Genomic DNA, 25,090 nt, shown 5'->3' with positions numbered 1-25,090 from the left:
TGAAGCTTCCAGACCAGTATGAGTACTCAAGATGTTGCCTTATACAACCGGATAATCACCTGCTTATCCCTACTGCCAAAATTCCTGTATATTATTGACAAAGCCCCATGGACTTGCAGCCTGTTGCACTTCACTTCATATCTGACTGTACAATTCTCCCGCCCCGGAGGCGACGTTGGACAATGTTTTATTTTTGCTGATTGTATTGTGCCATTTAGCTTGTGCGAGACATAAGTTATTGATTGCATTTTCTGGCAAATAAAACTAAGCGTCCAAGGCTCACACCTCCTCGTGGTCCGGGGCGGGCGGGTAGGGGTGATACCCCTACCTGGCGAAGTTGAGCCAGACAGATCAAAGGGGACGAGGTCTCGTTAATAAATTGACTCAAGAGGGGGTGTTCAAATTTTCTCCTCTTGAGGTGTGTTAGAGCATTTCCGTGCTCTTAGTTAAATTGTGAGCATTTCCGTGCCCTTTGGCACAGTTTGCCTTATTGGCACAAATTCGTGAGTCGATCCTCTGGGACCTTTGCCTGTTAAACTTGGGCAAAGTGTTTTAGACGCATTTATTGAATAGATTTTCTAAGTGCAATTTTAATATTCCATTTTGACAAGTGGATTGTGGCTCCTTGTTTGCTTACATTGATTGTATATTTGTAAATAGTTACTGATTTCTGTTGTTAGATTTCAGTTTTTAATTGTGAATATAGAGTTTTATATTATACATTATGTCTTCTTCTTCTTCTTCTGCCTCTTCAAGTGAGGAAGATTTGATAAGGATGGATGATCAAGAAGTACAGCCAGTTGTGAACGTTATTACTGAAGGTGAACGACAAGATTTGACAAAAGAAATTTTTTGTTCAGCCCAGGAACTAGTGGAACAGGATATCTTTATTGGAAAAACTTTACAGAGAACACCAGTAAAGACAAGATCAACATCATTACCAGGTACTTCCCAATCTTTGCAAAAAGGAAGTAAAAGTAAAAAGTCAAAAAAAGTGGAAGATAAACAAGAACTAAGCGATGCGGAAAAACATAAGAAGAGAAAACGAAAAAACAGTGTAAGTGAGCGGCCGAGTATGGAAGGTTTTGATTACGTTAGAGAAATAAGGAGTGAATTAAGCTCGTTTTTGTGGAATGAGCAAAGTAAATTCGCTATTGCAGTGATAAGAATTATTTTGGAAAAATGGGATAAATTGGAACAAAAGGCACAAGAAGTATATCTTGAGAATGTCTTATTGAAAGAGAAAGTAAAAAGAAAGCAGGAAAAACAAAGTTATTCTACTATTGTGAAAAATAAACTTGAAGATACAGTGTCAAAGGTTATGATTATTAAAGCAATGACAGATAAACATAAAACGAGCGAAGATGTTAAAGTGGATATCTTAAAAGAAATAAGGCCGATGTTATCAAACCTTAAAGTTCAGAACTTAAAACCAATAAGAGATAGGGGAGTCCTGGTAGAAGCTGAAACAAATGATGATCTGATAAAGTTGAAATCGTGTTCCAAAATTCAGGACTTAGGATTAAAGTATATTGTGCCTAAACCTGTATATCCTAGAATTGTATTATTTGATGTGGAAAAAGATGTAGAGAAAGAAGAACTATTGCAGCAATTGTGGGTGAAAAACTTTAAAGACTGTGATATAAGTGAAAAGAAGTTTAAAGAAAATATTGAGATTTTAACTGTAAATAGGAATAGGAATACACAGTTGAATAACTGGATTTTACAGTTATCTCCTATATTATGGAATAATGTTAAGTATAGAGTAAGATTATTTGTGAGATGGATGGCCTACAAATTTAAAGAGATATATTCAATTACGCAATGTTATAAATGCCTTGCTTTTGGCCATGTTGCAAAGTATTGTAGGAGAGAGATGCGATGTGGTCACTGTTCCAAAGAACATTTGTTTAAAGACTGTCCAAATAGAGGGAAACAGCCCGAGAGTTGTAATTGTAAAGGAAAGAATGAAGAGACTGAAAGGGCCTTAGACATTCATAAAAGAAAAATTAATTATGGATAAGTATATTAAAATTTTTACAACTAAATGCACAAAGAGCTAAGGCAGTTGCATTGCAAATAAATCATATAATGGAATGTGAAGATTTCTCGGTGGCCCTCTTGCAGGAGCCATATGTAATTAAAGGTAAAGTGACAGGTTATCCTATTAGATATACAATTGTTTCTAAAGGTGATAATCCAATGACGGCCATAGTAATTAGAGATCCTGAAGTGGTTGTAACACAAGTGTTATCACTGTGTGATGAGAAACACGTTTGTTGTGAAATTATAGGGAAATGTGGCAAGTTGTATGTTGTTACAGTATATTGCCAGCCATTAGAAGGAATGGAACAACATATAAAGTATTTAGATAAATTATATGAATTAGTTGGCTCTTGTAATGTAGTGGTTGCCTTGGATTCTAATGCTTGTTCTCCATTGTGGGGTAGTGATGTATCCAAGGAAAGAGGAGTGATGCTGGAGGAATTCATTGCTGCCTCAGGTATGGAGGTGTTAAATGTGACAGGACATGCCCCTACTTATTCCACAGTACATGGACAGTCATATATTGATTTAACGACTACCTCTATTGTGGATAATATTAGAAATTGGAAAGTGATAGAACGTCATACTACTAGTGATCATAACAGCATCTCTTTCTCCTGTGTTATAAATGATTCAGTGAGAATATTGAATGATATTGATAGATTTATGGATAAAACTGCAAGGTGGCCAAAGTTTGAGCAGGTGTTTTTGAGTAGTATTAATGAAATAAATTGGATGGGCCTGACATCAAATGATTATGTTAAACAATTAACTGTTATTTTAAAAGATGCATGTTCTAGTAGTATGAAGAAAAGGTATAAGGTTAATAGGCCAGTATTCTGGTGGAGTACTGAATTATCTGAAAAAAGGAGAGAGACTTTTCACTTAAGAAGAAAGTTCCAGGCTGTAAGAAGAATTGGAGATTTAGATTTGTGTGGGGTGTATAAAAATATGTATAAAGCTTGTCGTAAAGAATATGTTACAGCTATCTGTAAAGCTAAACAGAATAAGTGGAGGGAATATGTGAGCAAACAAGGATCTAGGGATCCATGGAATTCTATTTTTAAATTATTAACTAATAAAAGAAGCCTATCAGAAATAATGAGCACTATTGGCAATGAAAATAGTCAAACTTTAACTTGGGAAGAATCAGTGAACGGGATATTGGACGATCTCTTTCCAGATGAAAATGAAGAAGTCAATGAATTAGAAATAGATGGTCAAAATATTGTTGTGACACCAGAAGAACAGTTCACGTTAGAAGAGTTGACAACGGCCATGGGCCAGGCGAAGGATGGTAAATCGCCGGGGCTAGATAAAATAGAAGTTTTGGTTATGAAAAGATCTTTTCAAATGGCTCCAGAATTATATTTAAATCTGTATAATCGATGTTTAGAAGAGGGTGCCTTTCCGGATGAGTGGAAGAGAGCACAGATAAAATTACTTATAAAAGGAACAGATCGTATGCTTAATGAAACTAGTACATATCGTCCAATTGCCCTCTTCTCTGTTTTGGGCAAGATATATGAAAGACTATGTATGAACCGTCTTATGATGAGGTATGATTCAAGAAATATGTCATCACAAAACCAATATGGTTTTAAGAAAGACTTATCAACTGAAGATGCGGTATATAGATTGCTTCAAGCGGTGGAGGACAGTGAGGAACGGTATTGTTTAGGTGTATTTATTGATTTTAAGGGTGCTTTTGACCACTTATGCTGGGGAGGCATCATGTCTAGAATTAAAGAAGTATGTACAACAAAATTATATAATGTATTTAGAAGCTACTTTTCCAATAGGGAAGTAGTAGTTAAAACAAGATATACAGAGATAACTAGGAAAGTTATTAAAGGATGTCCACAAGGCTCGGTGATTGGCCCCTTTGCGTGGAACATGGTCTTTGATGAATATTTAAATGAAGAAATGCCTGGTGTCACAAAGATAGCTTATGCTGACGATCTGGTAATGATGGTTCAGGGAAATTCCAGATCTTCCATAGAAAGCAAAGCAAAAGAAGCTTTGAGAACATTAGAAATATGGTTTTTTTTTTTTTTTTTTTTTTTTTTGATTTGGTAGTTGTTGGCGCATCGGCTTCTGTGGCCATATTGCACCTCCCAAGGTTTTTGCAGTACTTTGATCCAAGCCCGAGGCGGGAATCGAACCCGCGACCTTTGGGTTGCCAGGCAGGTACTTTACCCACTCGGCTAGCCCGGTCGGCAGAAATATGGACAAGGAAACATAAATTGCAGGTCTCAAAGGAAAAGACGGTTCAGATGTTGCTCAAGGGAAGACTAAGCATGAATAGAGCTCCTACTGTACGGCTGATGGGAAGTGCCGTTCGATATGCACAAGTAACAATATATTTAGGCTTAATGATTGAAGAACGTTTGTTCTTTACAGAACACGTTAAGTATTTAAAAGTTAAAATTAAAACCTTACATGCCAAGCTCCGGAGGGTGATTAAAAGAGATTGGGGTATAAAAGGTAGAGGCCTCAATCTGTTATATGATTGTTTATTTTCACCTATAATGCGTTATGCTGCCGGGGCTTGGGTTCATAGGATTGGGAATAAGGTTATTCAAAAACACCTAGTACAAGCACAAAGATTTGCATTACTAGGGATTACTCGGGCATGTCGGACGGCGTCCACAGAAGCCTTGCAGGTAATATCAGGTAGGTTGCCAGTCCAGTATGTAGTATTAATAGCTGGAGTTGGATATCTTACTAAGCGAAACATCAGGAAGACAATAGTAAGAATAAGAACTTGTCCAGAACCAGGAAAAATTTATACAAGAGCAGATGTTAAAAATGAAAAGAACAGAGTTTTAGAAGAAGTTAAAATTAGATGGCAAATGGAATGGGAAACATCTGAAAAACGGACGACAGACCTTTTTCAGATGTTTTTGCCGAGAATTAATATAATTGATGTTAAAAGAAAGTTGTGGCAACAGTTTGGTCTTTGTTCTACGTTTTTGTTAACTGGACATGGATTGGCATTGAGACTCTTTCAGCTCGGCCTTAAAGAAAATGGGTTGTGTAAATGTGGAGAGCTTGAAACATCTGAGCATGTTATGCTTGACTGCAATTATTATGTTGACTTGAGAATGGAATTGGAACGATCAATTGGCTATCTGGAGAAAAAGAGACTCCATGTTATGTTCACTGATAAAAGGTTATTTACTTATTTTAATAAGTACGTTTCGGAAGTCTTTAAAAGAAGATTTAGTTTGCTGGGTAGTAGTGGCACGCCTCCAAGTGGCAGGGATGTCAACTCATCCAATTAGGATCAATGGATAGAAAATCAAAGTTGATTCTCCTTGCATGAGGCTAAGTGGCCAGATAGGAATTGTTTATTGTTCGGTTATTATTTATTTATTTATTAACAAAATTGAATTCTAAAAGTTAGGAAAAATCCCATTCTCTGACATTACCGCGGATAGGCTACAGCCTCGGTAGCGGATTTGGTGAATGGAGGTTAAAATGGTATAAATGTACAATTCTCCCAGATCTTTTTCATTCCCATCCTGAGTCTGATAAGAGATTAACATGCCATCACACAGTCGGTATGTTAATCTCTTATCGCTGCTACCCATATGAAGTACTTTTCATTTATTGAATGGCAAATTCTCAGCCCATCTGCCTAATTTATCTAGATCTTGTTGCATACTCTGATTACTGTTGTTAACCACCAAGTCACAGTTCTCACACAGGATGTTCCTCTAATGAATCTGTTCTATGACTGCTGTATAACTTCATATCTGATTAGATGATTCTCCATTACTTCTTTGATTCCTGACCATTACTTTCTCTGGTACAGAAGTCAAACTTACCAGTCCATAATTTACTCACTTCATCCTTCGATCCCCTTTATGAATAGGGGAAATCATCTCCAATCCACCGGGAATTTTCCTGAATGCAGGGATACTCTTGTAATTATGGCCAAAGATTCATTTAGTTGTTTCAGTGTTTTCTGATATAACTGAAAAATATCCACCAGCTCCAGATGTTTTATTTACTTTTAGCCTTGATAATTTATTTTCTGCTTTTCCTCTCAGTCATCACAGTCATTCACTTCCTGCTTAATATGGTGTACTTTTTGTATGGTCATCTGTAAGCACTTCATGTGCTTGTTAACACTGTTGAGGCAATGTTAGGTGGGTCTTAAAACTGCTAGCTTGTGGGTCTGCATAGACTAATTGATTATTAGCAGCATGTAGAGGTGCAAGTGATTCTTGCACTGCTATTTACTTTTATCCTTTTTAATATCTATTCTGCTTTCCTCTCAATTATTACAAGTCATTCAGCTCTTGTTTGAGGTGGTGTACTTGCTTTCTTGATATAGCCTAGAGAGCAAGGTATCGGAGATTACAAAGCCTGGTGGGGCTACTTATGGAACAAACAAGTAAATAGTAGTAGTAGTAGTAGTAGTAGTAACAGCAGCAGCAGCAGTGGCATGTGATGCAAGAAAGCAAGTGTATGAGCTTATGCAGCATCAGCCAAAAAAAACCAAAAAAAAAACACACCATTCCCTCCAAATGCCTGTCCAGTTCCTCCTTAAATTTATTCAACCTATCAACTTCCATGACAGATGGAAGTTTGTTCCAGCAATTAACCACCCGCTGGCTAAAGGCAAATTTCCGCACATCTATTCTACATCTGTCTTTTCTTAATTTGAATTTATGCCCCCTTAGGTTCGTAATCTGAACAAGTGGAAGAATCCCGTCAGAATTCAGCGTGCTCAACCCATTATACACCTCAATCAGATCACCGCACAAGTGCCTAGTCTCGAGCCACTGCAATTTGCAGAACTAAAGCCTCTCTTGGTAAGAGGATTCCTTCATTCCCCTCACCAATCTTGTTGCCCTTCTCTGTACACACTCAAGTAAATCTACATCCTTCCTAAAATGAGGCCTCCAGACCTGTACACAGTACTCAAGGCGTGGCCTGACCATTGCCTTATACAGAGGGATAATCACCTCCTTTTCCCTACTAGCAAAATTCCTATATATCATTGACAAAACCCCATGACCTGCCCTGGCAGGCTGTCTGCATTGCTCAGAAAACTTCATATCTGACTGCACAATTACTCCCAGGTCTTTTTCATTTTCTACCATCTTAAGTGTAGTTCCACACAGTTGATACGTTTCTCTGGGGTTACTTCTACCCATATGCAGTACTTTGCATTTGTCTAAGTTAAACTTCAGTTGCCACTTCTAAGCCCATCTGCCCAAATTATCTAGATCCCATTGCAGTAGCACACTACAATTACTGTCATTAACAACCCTGCCAACCTTTGTATCATCTGCAAACTTCGACATTAAGCCTGATATACCTTCATCAATATCATTGATAAATATACAAAACAACAGTGGACCTAACACCGAACCCTGTGGGACTCCACTAATAACATTAGTCCAAGAAGAGCAGCACCCACTGATTACCACCCTCTGTCTTCTCCCACTTAACCATCCTTTTATCCATTGTAGCAACTTACCCTTAATACCATTCTGCTCCAATTTGTACAATAGTCTTCCATGCGCAACAGTGTCAAACGTTTTCGTGAAATCCAAATATATGATATCAAAATTATTTTTTGCATCCAGTTTCTTTGTAACCACATCATAACATCCTATCAAATTTGTCAGACAAGACTTTCCCTTAACAAATCCATGCTGTGTCTGAATTATTGCTGCAGTCCTGTCTAGATGATCCTGCAATGCATCTTTAACCAGTGACTCCATTATTTTACCCGGAACAGAAGTTAAACTAACTGGTCTGTAATTACTTGTGTCACCCTTCGATCCCCCTTTGTGAATTGGAGATACATTTGCACATCTCCAGTCCGTGGGAACCCCCCCTGAGTCCAAGGACACTCTCATAATTATGGCTAAGGGTTTGCTTAGTTGCTTTGCCGCCTCCTTTAATATAACTGGATAGATTCCATCCACCCCAGGTGCTTTTCATATGTTTAACTTCAACAATTTCTCCTCCACTTTGCTTTCAGTTATTACAAAATCATTAAGTATCCTGCTACAATTTGATAACCTTCTGCCATTTTCAAACCTTAATAATTCCTCATGTGTGAATGTAGATGCAAAATACTCATTCAGTTTGTTTGCTATCTGAGCAGGATCATCAACAGTCGAACCATCGATGTCAAGTGGACAAATGCATAATGTATGGGTTGCTAAGTGTAAAAACAGGTGCACATACACTGTGCTAGAACTTTATTAGGTACTCCCCTGCTGTGCACACACATGGTTTGTCCCACAATGTTGCAAGTCACATCACCACAGTTATGGATATAAATGCAGCAGAACAATCTTTCTAGTATCAGTTAAGCGTACAAACCGTAGCAAGAATGGGGAAAGGGAGTGATCTAATGGACTTCGAACGTGGCATCGTAGTAGGTGCAAGACATGCTGGACAAAGCATCTCTGAAATTGCAGTTCTGAACTTTTCACGCACCACAGTTTCAAGTGGTGTATCGAGAATGGTGCAACAAACAGAAAACATCTTCTCAACACCACTCCTGAGGAAGAAAATCTTTTGTTGATGAGAGAATTCAGAGAAGGAGGACGGCTAGAATTGTGCACGCAAACAGACGGGCCACAATGTTGCACATCACATCAGAATACAACTTTGGTGTGCAGAACAAAATATCGCAATGGACCGTTAGTTGCACTTTGTCGTGAATGGGCTACAACAGCCGATGGCCACATTGCGTACCTTTGTTATCAATGAAGAACAAGAACAGTAACACCAGCACTGGACTATCAAGGATTGGAAAACAGTTGCTTGGTTTGACAAGTCGAAGTTCCTGGTGCATCATGTTGATGGAAGGCTCAGAATTTGGCGAAAACAACGTGAATCCATGGACCCGTCATGTCTGATTTTATATCTGTCTGATCTATTTTATAAAGCCATTATCTGTAGGAAAAATGCCCCTGATCAATTCTCCCCTGAGCAAGAGCACCCATGCTGCTTTGAACACTTTGCTTTGTTTGTCTACTCTACTCTGCATGCTTTCAGTTTAAATTTAATTTTTTTTTGAGAACACCACAATAACCACAATTAGTGCAAATACTTAATAACATTACCTTTATTATCAAGTTATACTGCAGTAATATGTACTGGGGCTTAGAGGGGAACAGGTATCCTGTGTGTTATCAGACACTCAGCCTAAAACACTGATGGATCCAATATCTCTCTATTACAGAAGATTTAGGAGAAGTCCGGTTGGCCTGCCTCCCTAAAATCCACTCATGCACACCTTCTCGATGGTAAGGCCTGTTATGTCACTTAGGTGGCAACGAACGTGTAGAGTGGTTCTCTTCAAGATGTCTGGTCAGCGTGAAGAGGAAAAGACCAAACCCTCCAGTATATGAGAGTACAACAATACAAATGGCCCTCAGTCGCCAGCAGCTTTCACTCTCCCTCTTACGGCAGCGAGAGGATCGGATTGGAAGCAGAGGGTGCCAAGAATCTCTGGGTACGACCAGGCTGCCATGCACGGAAACTGAACTTGGCCTGTTATAACGTACGATCACTCATCGGTGAAGACAGGATATTAGAGATGGAAAAGGAATTAGAAAATGTGAATTGGAATATCATTGGTTTGGCTGAAACAAGAAGAAGAAATGAATCACTTATAAGTTTATCAAGTGGAAATCTGCTGTACACCAATGGAAACAGTGAAAGAAGTGAAGGTGGAGTTGGGTTTCTTGTCCATAAAGATTTTAAAAACAACATTTTGGAATTCAAAAGTAAATCACCAAGGGTGTCAAGACTAATACTCAAGATTTCTAAGAGGTACAAGGTAAAGGTTATAATGATTTATGCACCAACATCAAGCCATGATGATGAACAGGTTGAAGAAATGTACACCGAAATTGAGTCTTCTAGATGAACAGAAAACCCACAACACTATTATTATGGGGCACTTCAATGCTAAGGTTGGAAAAAGACAAAACAGCACAGAGAGGGGAACTATAGGAAATTTTGGAATTGGTGAAAGAAATGAAAGAGGTGAAAGACTTGTGGAATTTGCAGAATCTCAAGGACTGTCAAGTAATGAACACTTTTTTCAAGAAAAGGGTGAACAGAAAGTGGACATGGAAGAGTCCAAATGGATTAACAACTAATGAAATCGACTTCATCCTCACTAACAGAAGATATATTGTGAATGATGTTAACATCCTGAATAAGGTAAATGTTGGAAGTGATCGCAGAATGGTAAGATGTACACTTGATATAGATGTAGGAAAGGAAAGGAAAAAGCTGACCCGAGTAAATAATACAAGGGTCTTTGAGATAACAGAAGAGGAGAAAAGGCAGTATGTACTGGAACTTAAGAACAAGTTTGAGCTTCTAAAGACTGCACAGGACCAAGATATTGACAAGGAATATTACAACTTTCTGGAAGTGATAAAGCCCAAGAAACCTATAGGGAAAAAGAAATCCAAAGAAGAAAAAATTAGACAAGAAACACTTGTCATTATGGATCTAAGACGACAAATAAAGAGCATGGAAAACACTGACAAGGAGAAAATTGAGTATACTGAATTATGCAAAGCCATTAGAAAGAGACTCAGAGAGGACATAAGAAGATTTAACACAAGAAAAGTAGAACAAGCATTAAGGGAAAACAGAGGATTTAAATCAGCAGCCATGAGCAGTAATACAGAAAGACAAATGATACTGAAACTGAAGAATAACGATGGTGTACTTATAAACAGCAGAGAAGGCATAATTCAAATAGCAGAAGACTACTATAGAAAATTATACAAGGAGCGAGGGAATGATGCCAGCGGGGAAGATGGATTGCAAATTAGCAACACATACGACATACCCGATATACTTCCTGATGAGGTAGAACATGCACTGAAGAAAATGAAGAATCAGAAAGCCCTGGGGGAAGATGAAGTTACTGTAGAGTTGTTAAAATTAGGAGGAAGAGACATAACACAAAAACTGGCAGGACTCTTCACAAAGTGCATTAGAAAAGGTGTGACGCCTAAGCACTGGAATAATGCAATCATAGTTTTGCTGCATAAGAAAGGAGATAAATCAGAAATTGGAAATTATAGACCAATTAGCTTGTTATCCCACATCTACAAGTTGTTCCCAAGGGTCATTACTAACACATTAGAAAGAATACTTGATGAGAATCAACCAAAAGAGCAAGCTGGCTTTAGGACAGGATTCTCAACTATGGATCACCTTCACGTAATATCACAGCTAATGGAGAAAGCAAATGAATATAAAAGTTCATTATGCCTGGCATTTGTGGATTATGAAAAGGCATTTGACTCCATACAGCATAAGGAAATGTTTCGGGCACTGGAAAGACAAGGCATAGATACCCCGCATATTATGATTTTGAAGAAAATATATGAGAGTTCTACCTCCTTTATTGGACAAGACAAAGACAGTAGGAAATTTAAAATTGAGAAAGGAGTTCGACAAGGAGACACAATATCTCCGAAGCTGTTTACTGCTGCCCTTGAAGAAGCTTTCAGAAGATTAGACTGGTTGCAGAAAGTAGTAAATGTGAACGGAGAGTACCTAAACCATTTACGATTTGCAGATGATATTGTGGTCATAAGCCACGATCCCAAACAATTAGAGGAAAATCTTAATCAGTTATGCACAGTTAGTAAGGATTTTGGACTAAAGATGAATATGGCTAAAACAAAAGTAATGATGAACAAGTATGCCACAGAAAGAGAAATAATGATTGAAGGAGCAGTAATTGAAAAGGTGGAGTCATATACTTATCTGGGACAAGTCATTAGCTGTAAGAATAATAAATGGCTGGAAATCAAGAGAAGAATAAATTTTGGATGGATAGCATTCAGGAAATACAGTCACATACTGTGGAGCAATATCCCAATTTGTCTGAAACATAAAATAATAAACCAATGTATACTCCCCACCATGACTTATGGAAGTGAAACTTGGGCACTCACCAAAAGAATGGAAAAGCTGAGAACTACACAGTGAAAAATTGAATGAATTATATTGGGACTGTTAGATAAGAAGAGAAACACATGGATTAGGCAGCAAACTCAAGTATAGGACATTCTTATCAAAACTAAAGAACTAAAATGGTCTTGGGCAGGATACATAGCTCGAACACATGATGACAGATGGACTAAGAAAATAACAGAATGGTACTCAAGAGGAGCTAGAAGAAAACCTGGAAGACAAAGGCGGAGATCGATAGATGAAATTCATGAGTTTTTGGGTAGTAAATGGATGGTCAGTGCTCAAAACAGAAGGAACTGGAAAGTTGCTGGAGAGGCCTTCATCCTGCAGTGGATTGAAAATGGCTGATGACGATGATGACCCACTGATTAACAACTTTTTCTCATGTAAGCAAACAACGGTTTGGCACCATTGGTTACCACTGCAGCTTACGCTTCTATTGTTGCCATTACTAAACCTGGTTCATCGCAAAACCTTTGTGGATATCCTGCCAAAAAAATTGGTCTAAAAAGAAAATGAAAAGTCACAATTTTCCATCTTCCATTCCATCTGCCAAAAGCAACCTATATAAAGAATCAGGGCCATTTGTACCTTCACTTCAACAGACACAAGCAAATGCCATTACCATCTCAACTGTTCTAATAATAACTTGGTGCCAATTGCTTGTTGAGACTTTTGTGTGAATCTATTCTATAACTATAATGTTCACAGTTTTTGAAATAAGCTTAGTGAACTCAAACTCTTACTACTATTGTTTCAGTTTGTCTCTGTCTGCTAAATGAAATATGGTTCTCTGAAATCAATAAGGAATTAATTATGCAACCCTTACTGGATTCTGAGCTATTTTTAACTGTAGAGCAGGTAGGAGAGATGGTGAGGTTCTCTCACTTCTCAAAATTATTTAAAATAATTAAAACTGTAAAATCTGACCTACTTGAGGCAATTATAATTGAACATATGTCAGGAATTTTCTGGGCTAATATAATTAATTTGTATTTTCCACCTGCCTTGAATGAGGATGCTTATCTGTGGTTAATTTTTTGGATAACTCTTAATACCATTCTAAAATTTCCTGCTACAGTAGAACATTGATTGTGCGAACATCAATTATCCGACTGTCAATTATCCGAACCACCACCACCGCAAAGAAAATTACAGTATCTACTTTTAGTGCACTGGTTGTTATGCTGAAATATTACTCATGCCGCTTAATGAATTTGTTTCTGATTATTTATTTGTCAAATTATTTATTCGAGGCTATCTACTCTACTCTTTGAACTCTCAGACACGGATCAGAATGCTGAGTTGGCGCCTAATTTCTTCACACTCTGCACCTAGCGCGCGCGCACGCACACACACACACACACACACACGCACGCACGCACGCACGCACACGCACACACACACACACACACACACAATGTCCCTGACCTGTTCTAGAAAGGACTGCAAACATTTCACAAGTTGCACATTGTTTCAGGCTGTTATGCATTGGAGAATTGTGCCCTTCAGTTCACCACCAAGCCACAGCACTCATTCTACTTTGTGCCCATTGCTTTGCTGCTCTAGTTTGGGGCATGATTTCCATTTAAATACAATTTTATTGATTAATAATGAAAATTAATAACATTAATAAATTTAATTAATTAACTGACAATACTACACTAAGCTAAAAGATTTCTAAATGCAGTGATATGTATTACGCTATCTAGTTTTACGTTATACTTATGCTATCAAGTTCGAGATACACATTACACTATACCATAATGATCACAATGTTAAATTAGTTATACCTTTAGCTAAACACAAAATGATATAGGCCCAACAAGTGCTTAGAACATTTCAGCAACTTATTTATCACAATTAATATTAGTACTGGTTACATGCTATTCTGGAATAATGAAAATAAGCTTCCTTTCTATTATCATTTGCCAGTACTAATATTAATACCAATTCGGTAAAATTAAGATAGGACATTAAAGGTTTTTTTTTTTTTTTGGTAGTTGTTGGCACACCGGCTTCTGTGGCCATAGTGCACCTCCCAAGGTTTTTGCAGTACTTTGATCCAAGCCCGAGGCGGGATTCGAACCTGCGACCTTTGGGTTGCCAGGCAGGTACTTTACCCACCTGGCTAGCCCAGTCGGCGACATTAAAGGTAAACAAACAATAAGTTAATTCAAGAAATCCAATCAAATACAGTGACTTCTTAAAGTATTCACAAAAGATGACTTCCAAAAATGTTTTGATTAGTGGTGGGCACAATGAAGGAAGTGTGGGTGCAGAAGATTATATTGAAAAATATGTATTAATGATGTAAATATTTATAAATGAATAAAATAAACGTTTCGTAATATTTGCCAAATTTTTGATCAAACTCTTATTTTGATAAGTAGAAACTTTTGAAAAACAGATGTTAATTTTGGACCATAATTAATTATCAATAATTTTTACATTACAAAAGACAAAAATAAAAGAGTTATTTTTGTTTTGAATGCATACATACCTTTAAGAAAATATTGCAGGAAAAGGAGACTGGAATGAATGACTGTGGAACAGGCTGGTCAAATAGAGTACAAAAAAGATAGTAAGGGCGGAAACACACTACTATCACTTCATGAGACTTCACTTGTATACTGTCTAACATCAAATGTGGGGGAGCTATATTTACCAATTATTTTATTGCTCGGAGAGCATTGTTATCATTGGCTGTATTCACAAGTTAGCACATTGTGCTTCAAGGCCGAATGACATTTTTCTGTTCGAACAGAAATTTCATTAGGCATGACCGCGTGACAAGAGAAAAATGGAGGAAATGCTAATAGAAGTAAATAATCTGTTTTGAGCCCACAAGTAAGAATATCCGAAAACAAATAACAACAACATCAAGGACGTTGCACCTGTGCCTATTCCGAAGCATCCTCCACTTCGACCAGCTACTCGGCGTACTCACCACAAATGTCCAGTCACAGGGATGCTCAAAAATGGCCAAAGGAGGAAAATAGACCAACAGAATTACAATTAATAAATTGAGAGGACGAACAAGTCAATCATTTAAATTTGCACAACTCATAACAATTTCTTACAAGTTCAATTTTTAGGGTTGAGAAGTAGTTTTTTGTTGTAATTAAAAATTTTTGTTTCATATTTTAACAGAATAAATCCTTATTCAAAATTAAACTTGCAATATTTCAACTTTCCTTAAACATACAACTAATTTTTCCTTAGCGCTGATTGAATTTCGAAATTGCATATTTTGCTCTTGAATGTCATCCTTAATTGGATTATATAGGAAATTAAATTCTTCTTTATTCATCCGTAAATACATCTTGAAACGATTTTCATCTTTTTCCAAGTTCTGCAGTAAATGATGGAATCAGCCTTTTTCTTTTCTCTTCCAGTTTATGTCATGTATTCACTGCTTACTCCCTTTTGATTTCTCGGCTATAGGAAAAGCGCACGCATTTTCAAAATCTGAAGAGGATGAACTGTGGCAATTCATTTCGCTTCAGCTTTCCTCAAAGAGAATGACACATATACAAAGTTACAGGATTCCAGATGTACCACTTTTCGAATTATAATAAAATTTCCAAGATACACCTTTTTTAACATTTGAAATGGGGAATTTGAAAAATAGAGGTTTAAGGCTCAGGCAACAAACTTTTTTTTATTTAAAATTCCAAATATCAATATCGATTTGCTGTATAAAGAATATGTTATGTTGAAATCATTTCATAAAAATATTGCAACAAAAGACTTAAAAAATACCTCAGATGTTTATAAAAATTTTAAATGCAGCCTTTCAACAATGAGCAAGGGAGAATTTAGCTCAATGTTTAACGCGTGGAAAAAGTATAGAAATAAGAATGTTGAAGGAGAACTGTTGCAATAAAATTTTCCAAATTAAAGCACAGGCTATGATTCGGTTAGTTTTAATAAATTTTGACTAATTTTGCATTCCACAAACTTGTAAAAATCAATAAAATATAGAAATAAAATAGTTGTTATTAAAATTATTTGGTTTTCATAAGATATAATGCGAGTACCCCAAACATAAGCATGAGTATCCCAAGATCAAATATTTAATCTGGTCACCCTACATTACAGTGACGCTTCTTCTCCGACCGACTCTGCAGTTTACACTGAACAGTGACATGACGAGAGTCCCGTGATGCGATAGTGTGTTTCCGCCTTAATGACCAATTACAGACCGATGAAAAGTACTGAACTCAACAATGGGTACAAAGTGATCGGTAATAGTACCAAAAATAAGGTCAGGTAGGCCAAAGTTGCCTATGAGAAAGCACTGGCTAAGAGAGCAAAGAATGGGGTAAAGGAATTTTTCATGCATGACAATACAACAAAGAAGAAAACTAATCAGAATGGACCCTTGTACATTGGGTGTGGGAAAGTCTTAGATAACACAGCTGATGTTGTGGATGAACTGATTAGGTACTTTGCATTGGTTGTTGTTGTTGTTGTTATTTGGTTTTCAGGAGCATTAGCAACTAAGGCCATATTGCTCCATGATATGCGGTGGTCATTCCTTGACCTTTCCGCATCCTCCGTATTTGGTGGTGACGGGCTCGAACCCCGGTCTAATCAAGAAGCGTGCTACGCACTGCTGTTCCTTCCCACCTGGCTACGGAGGCGCCCACTTTGCATTGGTCCTTACTGACGAAAGACCCTTCATGCTGAGAAGAAGCTTTGAATGTGAGGCTGAGCTATATGAAATTAGTGATGTCCAAATTACAGATAATTGTTTATTAGAAAAACGTTTGAGCATAAAAGCAAGTAAGACTCCTAAGAGTTAGTGGTATATACCCTGAAGTTTTGAGGGAATGCATTGAACCATTCAGGATGATTATGAGGGCATCTTTGAACTCAGGGGAGATCCCTTGGAATTGGAGAAGTGCCCAAGTATCGACAATACATAAAAGCGGTTCTAAGAATGAAGCTGGTAAGTACAGACTGGTTAATCTGACTTCATTTTGTAGAAAAAAATCTTACAGGCAGTAAGTAATTAAGAGTGAAATCCATCAACATTTAGATAATTATGACATTCTGAAGGATACACAACATGGTTGTGTTAAGGCTAAATCAAGTTTAGTTAACTTAAAAAGCTATTTTAGCATTACAATTAGTAGAAGCATGTGATGCGGGAAAGCAAACTCATACAGCACCAGCGCATAAAAAAAAAAAAAAAAAAAAAACAACTTCCTTTTTCACCCATCCATTCGCTCCAAAATTCTTTCCCCTTCTTCCTTGAATTTATTTAAGTTATCAACTTCCACAATGACAGATGGAAGTTTGTTCCAGCAATCAACTACTTGCTGGCTAAAGGCAAATTTCCGCACATTTATTCAACAATTGCCTTTCCTCAATTTCAGCTTATGTGCCCTCAGGTTTGGAATCTGAGCAAGAGGAAGAATCCCATCAGCATTGAGCCTGCTCTATCCATTCAAGATCTTATACATGTCAAAAAGATCACCTTGCAGGCGCCTAGTCTCCAAACACTACAATTTGCAGAACTCAAGTCTTTCTTCGTAAGAGCATCCCTTTGTTTCCCTAGCCAGCCTTGTTGCCCTCCTCTGTACTTGTTCTAGCAACTCTACATCCTTCCTAAAATGAGGCTTCCAGACATGTAGGCAGTACTCAAGGTATGGCCTGATCATTGCCTTATACAAGGGGATAATCACCTCCTTATCAGTGCTAACAAAATTCCTGGATATCATTGACCTGCTCTGGCTGCCTGTCTGCACTGCTAAGAAAACTTACTATCTGACTGCAGAATTACCCCCAGGTCTCATATTCTCCACTACCTGTATGCAGTACTCAAGGCGTGGCCTGACCATTGCCTTATACAGAGGGACAATCACCTCCTTTTCCTTGCTACCAAAATTCCGGTATATCATTGACAAAACCCCATGACCTGCCCTGGCAGCCTGTCTGCATTGCTCAGAAAACTTCATATCTGACTGCACAATTACTCCCAAGTCTTTTTCATTTTCTACCACCTAAAGTGTAGTACCACACAGTTCGTACTTTTCTCTGGGGCTACTTCTACCCATACACAGTACTTTGCAATTGTCATTGTTAAACTTCAGTTGGCACTTCTCAGCCCATCTGCCCAATGTTTTTACATCCTGTTGTAGTAGCATACTATCATTAACAACCCTGCCAACCTTTGTATCATCTGCAAACTTCAACGTTAAGCTTGATATACTTTCATCAATATCATTCCAGGTGGGCAGGAGCAGCAGTGTGTAGCATTAGCATTAGCAGAGGCATATGATGCAAGAAAGCAAGCGCTTATACAGCATCAGCCAAAAAAAAAAAAAAAAAAAAACCCCTTCCACTTCACCCCTCCGTTCGTTCGAAATACCTGTCCAGCCTAGCCTTAAATTTATTTATTTACAACTTCCACAACAAGGGATGGAAGTCTGTTCCACCAACCAACTACCCGCTGGCTAAAGGCAAATTTTTGCACATCTATCCTACATCGGTCTATCCTCAATTTGAATTTATGCCCTCTCAGGTGATTATTCTGAGCAAGAAACAGTATCCCATCAGCATTGAGCATACTCAAACCATTCAAAGCTTTGTACACCTCTATCAGATCACCTCGCCGGTGCCTAGTCTCCAGACACTGTAATTTGCAAAACTTACGCCTTTCTTCGAAAGCGCAACCCTTCGTTCCGTTCACTAACCTTGTTGCCCTTCTCTGTACTCGTTCCAGCAGCTCTACAACCTTCTGAAATGAGGCCTCCAGACCTGTATACAGTACTCAAGGTGTGGCCTGACCATTGCCTTATACAAGAGAATAATCACCTCACTATCCCTGCTAGAAAATTCCTGTATATCATTGATAAGACACCATGAGATACTCTTGCAGCCCGTCTGCACTGTTCAGAGAACTTCATATCTGCCTGCACAATTACCCCCAGGTCCTTTTTATTCTCTACCACTGTCAGTGTAGTACCACAGATTTGATACTTTGCTCTGGGGTTGCTGTTTCCCATATGTAGTACTTTACATTTGTCAATGTGAAACTTCATTTGCCACCTTTCAGCCCATCTGCTCAACCTTTCCAGATCCTGTTGCAGCAGCATAACATCAGTAGCGTTCTTAATAATCCTGCCAACCTTTGTATCGTCTGCAAACTTGGACATTAAGCTTGATATGCCATCATCAATATTATTTATAAATACAGAAAACAACAATGGACCCAACACTGAACCCTGAGGGACTCCATTAATAACATTAGTCCACGATGAGCAGTGTACATTAATTACCACTCTCTGTCTTCTGCCACTCAACCATCCCTTTATCCATAGTAACAATTTGCCACCAATGCCACACTGCTCCAATTTGTGCAGCAGTCTTCCATGTGCAACAGTATCAAAAGCCTTTCTAAGATCCAAATATATAATATCAAAGTTATTCCCTGCATCCAGTTCTTTTGTGACTACATCATAGTATCCAATCAAATTGGTCAGGCAAGACCTTCCCTTAACAAAACCATGCTTTGTCTGAGCTATAACTGAATTCTTGTCAAGATGATCCTGCAGTGCTTCTTTAACCAGTGCTTCCATTAATTTTCCTGGAACAGAAGTTAAACTCACAGATCTATAATTACTTCTGTCAGCCTTTGATCCTCCTTTGTGAATTGAGGTTACATTTGCACATCTCCAGTCTGTGGGTACCTCCCCTGAGTCCAAGGAAGCTCTCATAATTATGACTAACGGATTGCTTACTTCCTCTGCTACCTCCTTTAATATAACTGGATAGCTCCTATCCACTCCAGGTGCCTTTCTTGTATTTATCTTCAACAATTTCTCCTCCACTTAACTCTCAATTATTACAAGATCATCTAGCTCACTGCCAGTGTTTACTTCATCTATGGCATTCCCCTTCCTGAATAACTCCTCATGTGTGAATGTCGATGCAAAATATTCATTTAGTTTGTTAGCTACCTGAGCAGGATCATCAACAGTTGAACCATCGATATCAAGTGGACCAATCTGATTCATCCCCTTCCTTCTAGAGTGTACGTAAGTAAAGAACTCCTTGCTGTTTTTCTTTGCATCCCTTGCCAAAGATTTCTCGTAATCTGCCTTAGCCTGCCTAACCTCCTTTGCAACTCAGTTACAGATCAATTTATATCTACCATAGGCTTCTGTGCCACATATTAATTTATATGTATCCCAAGCAATTTTCTTCTCTGCCATATGTCTCATTAGTTCATCTGACATCCATTTAGGCCTGAATCTTGAACAATATTTCTTAGTTGGTATGGAAAGCATAGTAGCTTCCAAGATAAGTTCTTTGAATGCTTCCCATTTTGAGTTTGCTGTTGGTAATATCATCAGTTGGTCCCACTGTATACAATTTAAATACTGTCTCAGACCATCGTAGTCGCCTTTATGAAAGCAATAACCCTTCCCTTTACCCCTGATGGTAGTTACCTCCTTGAGTAAATCCCACTTCAGCACACTGTGATCACTGCCACCTAGTGGTTACTGTATCTGCAGATTGTTAATGCATGAAGAATCACTACTGATAATCAAATCAAGAGTATTGCTCCCTCCAGGTGCCTCCCGAACATTCTGATTTAGAAAACAATCATCCAATAAATCCACAAAAGCCTTGCTAGTGTGTGAGTGACCAACACACAAATTCCAGTCAATATCTGGGAAATTAAAATCTCCCATTATAAGACTCTCTGATTTACTGGCCCACGTCACTTAGCTGGCAACGAACGTGTAGAGTGGTTCTCTTCAAGACGCCTGGTCAGCGTGAAGAGGAAAAGACCAAACCCTCCAGCATATGACAGCACAACAATACAAATGGCCCTCAGTCCCCAACAGCTTTCACTCTTCCTCTTACGGCAGCAAGAGGATCGGATTGGAAGCAGAGGGTGCCAAGAATCTCTGGGTACGACCAGGCTGCCATGCACGGAAACTGAACTTGGCCTGTTATAACGTACGATCACTCATCGGTGAAGACAGGATATTAGAGCTGGAAAAGGAATTAGAAAATGTGAATTGGAATATCATTGGTTTGGCTGAAACAAGAAGAAGAAATGAATCACTTATAAGTTTATCAAGTGGAAATCTGCTGTACATCAATGGAAACAGTGAAAGTAGCAAAGGTGGAGATGGCTTTCAGGTCCATAAAGATATAAAAAATATTTTTAAATTCAAAAGTATATCACCAAGGGTTTCGAGACTACTACTCAGGATTTCTTAGAGGTACAAGCTAAAGGTTATATTGATTTATGCACCAGCATTGAGCCATCGAGCTAGATGAGCAGAAAACCCACTACACTATACTATACTATCATTATGGGGGAATTCATGCTATGGTTGGAAAGAGACAAAACAGAGCAGAAAGGGGAACTTTAGGAAATTTTGGAACTGGTGAAAGAAATGAAAGACGTGAGACTTGTGGAATTTGCAGAATCTCAAGGATTGTCAGTAATGAACACTTTTTTCAAGAAAAGGGTGAACAGAAAGTGGACAAGGAAGAGCCCAAATGGATTAACAACTAATGAAATCGACTTCATCCTCACTAACAAAAGATATATCATGAATGATGTTACCATCCTGAACAAGGTAAATGTTGGAAGTAACCACACAATGGTAAGATGCACACTTGATATAGAAGTTAGAAAAGAAGGGAAAAAACTGACTTGAGTAAATAATAATACAAAGGTCTTTGAGATAACAGAAGAGGAGAAAAAACAGTATGAACTGGTACTTAAGAACAAGTTTCAGCTTCTGCAGACCGCTCAGTACCATGATATCAACAAGGAATATTACAACATTCTGAAAGTGATAAAAAAGCCCAAGAAACTTATAGGTAAAAAGAAATCCGAAGAAGAAAAAATTAGTCAAGAAACACTTGTCCTGATGAACTGAAGATGACAAATGAGGTTAAATTCTGAATTTAATAATGAAGTCAAGATAAACACTGACGAGGAGAAAATTGAGTATACTGAGTTATGCAAAGCCATTAGAAAGAGACTCAAAGAGGACATAAGATTTAACTCAAGAAATGTAGAACAAGCATTAAGAGAAAACAAAGGACTTAAATTGGCAGCCATGAGCAGTAATACACAAAGAAAAATTATACAGAAACTGAAGAATATCGTTGGTGCACTAATAAATAGCAGAGAAGGCGTAATTCAAATAGCAGAAGACTACTATAGAGAATTATACAAGGAGCGAGGGAATGATGCCAGCAGTGGGAAAGATGGATTGCAAATTAGCAACACATACGACATACCCGATATCCTTCCTGATGAGGTAGTACTTGTGTTGAAGAAAATAAAGAATCAGAAAGCCTCAGGGAAAGATGAAGTTACTGTAGAGTTGTTAAAATTGGGAGGAAGAGACATGACACAGAAACTGGCGAGACTCTTCACAAAATGCATTAGAAAAGGTGTGATGCCTAAGGAGTGGAATAATGCAATCACAGTTTTGCTACATAAAAAGAGATAAATCTGAAATTGGAAATTATAGACCAATTAGCTTGTTATCCCACATCTACAAGTTATTCACAAGGGTCATTACTAACAGATTATAAAGAGTAGTTGATGAGAATCAACCGAAAGAGCAAGCTGGCTTTAGGACAGGATTCTCAACTATGGATCACCTTCACCTAATATCACAACTAATGGAGAAAGCAAATGAATTAAAAGCACAATTATGCCTGACATTTGTGGATTATGAAAAGGCATTTGACTCCATACAGCATAAGGCAATGTTTTGGGCACTTGAAAGACAAGGCATAGATACCCCAAATATTATGATTTTGAAAATATTTGAGACAGTACCTCCCCTTTATAAAGGAGGTAGTCTAATAAATTGGACTAGACTAGACACAATATCTCCAAAGTTGTTTACTGCTGCCCTTGAGGAAGCTTTTAGAAGATAAGACTGGTCACAGAAAGGAGTCAATGTGAATGGAGAGTATCTAAACCATTTACGATTTGCAGATGACATTGTGGTCATAAGCCACGATCCCTAAGAATTAGAGGAAATTCTTAATCGGTTAGGCAGAGTTAGTAAGGATTTTGGACTAAAGATGAATATGGCTAAAAGAAAAGTAATGATGAAGTATGCCACAGAAAGGGATATAATGATAGAAGGAACAGTAATTGAAAAGGTGGAGTCATATACTTATCTGGGACAAGTCATTAGCTGTAAGAATAATAAATGGCTGGAAGTCAAGAGAAGAATAAATTTTGGATGGATAGCATTCAGGAAATACAGTCACATACTGTGGAGCAATATCCCAATTTGTCTGAAACATAAAATAATGAACCAATGTATACTCCCCACCATGACTTATGGAAGTGAAACTTGGGCACTCACCAAAAGAATGGAAAAGAAGCTGAGAACTACACAGTGAAAAACTGAATGAATTATATTGGGACTGTTAGATAAGAAGAGACACACATGGATTAGGCAGCAAACTCAAGTAAAGGACATTCTTATCAAAACTAAAGAACTAAAATGGTCTTGGGAAGGACACATATCTCAAAGACATGATGACAGATAGACTAAGAAGTGTCTATCTGTCATCATGTAAATAACAGAATGGTTCCCAAGAGGAGCTAGAAGAAAACCTGGAAGACAAGACGGAGATACACAGATGAAATTCATGAGTTTTTGGGTAGTAAATGGATGGCTGCCAGTGCTCAAAACAGAAGGAACTGGAAAGTTGCTGGAGAGGCCTTCATCCTGCAGTGGATTGAAAATGGCTGATGATGATGCTGAGGCTGGCAGTTTGAATAAATTCAAAGGTCAACTGGATTTGTGAGGGGAGAAGCAAATAATTTGTGTTTTCTTATCTGCTTGGTTTTTTTTTTTTTTGTCAGTGTAACAAAAGCCTGTGGCTTCCTTGCATTATGTGACAAATGCTATTATTATAAATAAAACAAAATGTACAGTGAAAAACAACTAAAATAGAAAAATAACATTATGAAAAAAAAATTTAGCACTTGTAATTACCAAAAAAGTATAAAAAATGTATTATATATATATTTTTTAAACATGGTAGGAAGTAAAGAACTTATTAAACCACAGAAGACAAATGAGAGAGAATTCTTGGTTAAAGATCAGGGACAACTTTTTTTTTTTCTGGTTATTATAGGATTCTGATTTTGCCATTATATAACTGTAATGGAATTCCAAGTAGAAGATTTATAATGTCAAAAAGTTCAAGTTCCAAAATAAAATAATCCACATTTAAAATTCAGTTAAAAAGGAAAATTTTAAGAAATTCTGAATGAAAAGCACTACATACACAAATATACATACCTTAGCAGCTAATAAGAGAAGCTGATACACAAGTGGTGGGATTTCTTGTATCTCCAATTCTGGTAATATTCTTAAAAGCTTTTTAATAATAAACTGGAGTTCTGTGTCAGAAAGGGTGACATCCCTATTAAAAAAATTAAGTAAAAAATTTAAAAATAAAAAATTAATAATAAATAAATGAATGAAAATTCATAAAACTAATACCACAAAAAATAGTGCTTTTCGCTATGAGATATCTAACACCACCGCAACAATTGGGAAAAAAAAAAACACAACCAATTGAAGAGGCAATAAACAGGTATACAAATTTTACAAAGCTTTAACAATGATGTAATTGGGCTAGTTACTACCTAAAGAATGAAACATAACTGAGCCCTTTGTTTCTATAAAAATAGGAGTATTTTAATGGATTCTCAATCAAATCAATAGTTTCATAGTTGGCAACGTTTGACTTTCAAAATACTGGAGCTCTGGCATTTGTAAGCAGGATGAAAACAGTAGGTGTCTGGGCAAAAGCAGGTAAAATTAGGAGTTTTTTTTTATCCCCCCCCTCAAAAAAGCAGGTGTGTCTTTCAAAGAACTGGAAGAAAATAGAAGATATTTTTGGAATAAAAGCAGGAGGTTTTTTAAAGTCCATGCTACACTAGAAATTAAATTTCATGGGCTCACATTTTATATTAATATAAAATGGGATTATTTAGTATAGTACAGTATGCTTTTACAGT

General features: G+C 37.5%; 1 long non-coding RNA gene across 1 annotated transcript in view; it reads right to left on the bottom strand.

The window, feature by feature from the left end:
- LOC150078351 (uncharacterized) overlaps positions 1-24,426 on the bottom strand; it is a 75,442-nt gene extending 51,016 nt beyond the window's left edge. The window contains exon 1 of the long non-coding RNA XR_016547644.1: positions 24,366-24,426. This is a non-coding gene — a long non-coding RNA (uncharacterized LOC150078351). The remainder of the gene's footprint in view (positions 1-24,365) is intronic.
- Positions 24,427-25,090: the final 664 nt, after the last annotated feature.

Source organism: Mastigoproctus giganteus, chromosome 11 (assembly GCF_048544385.1).
Source record: "Mastigoproctus giganteus isolate SK-2022 chromosome 11, ASM4854438v1, whole genome shotgun sequence".
Lineage (NCBI taxonomy): Eukaryota > Metazoa > Arthropoda > Arachnida > Uropygi > Thelyphonidae > Mastigoproctus > Mastigoproctus giganteus.
The sequence above is the reverse complement of the archived record's forward strand: the minus strand, read 5'-3'. Positions and strand labels throughout refer to the sequence as shown.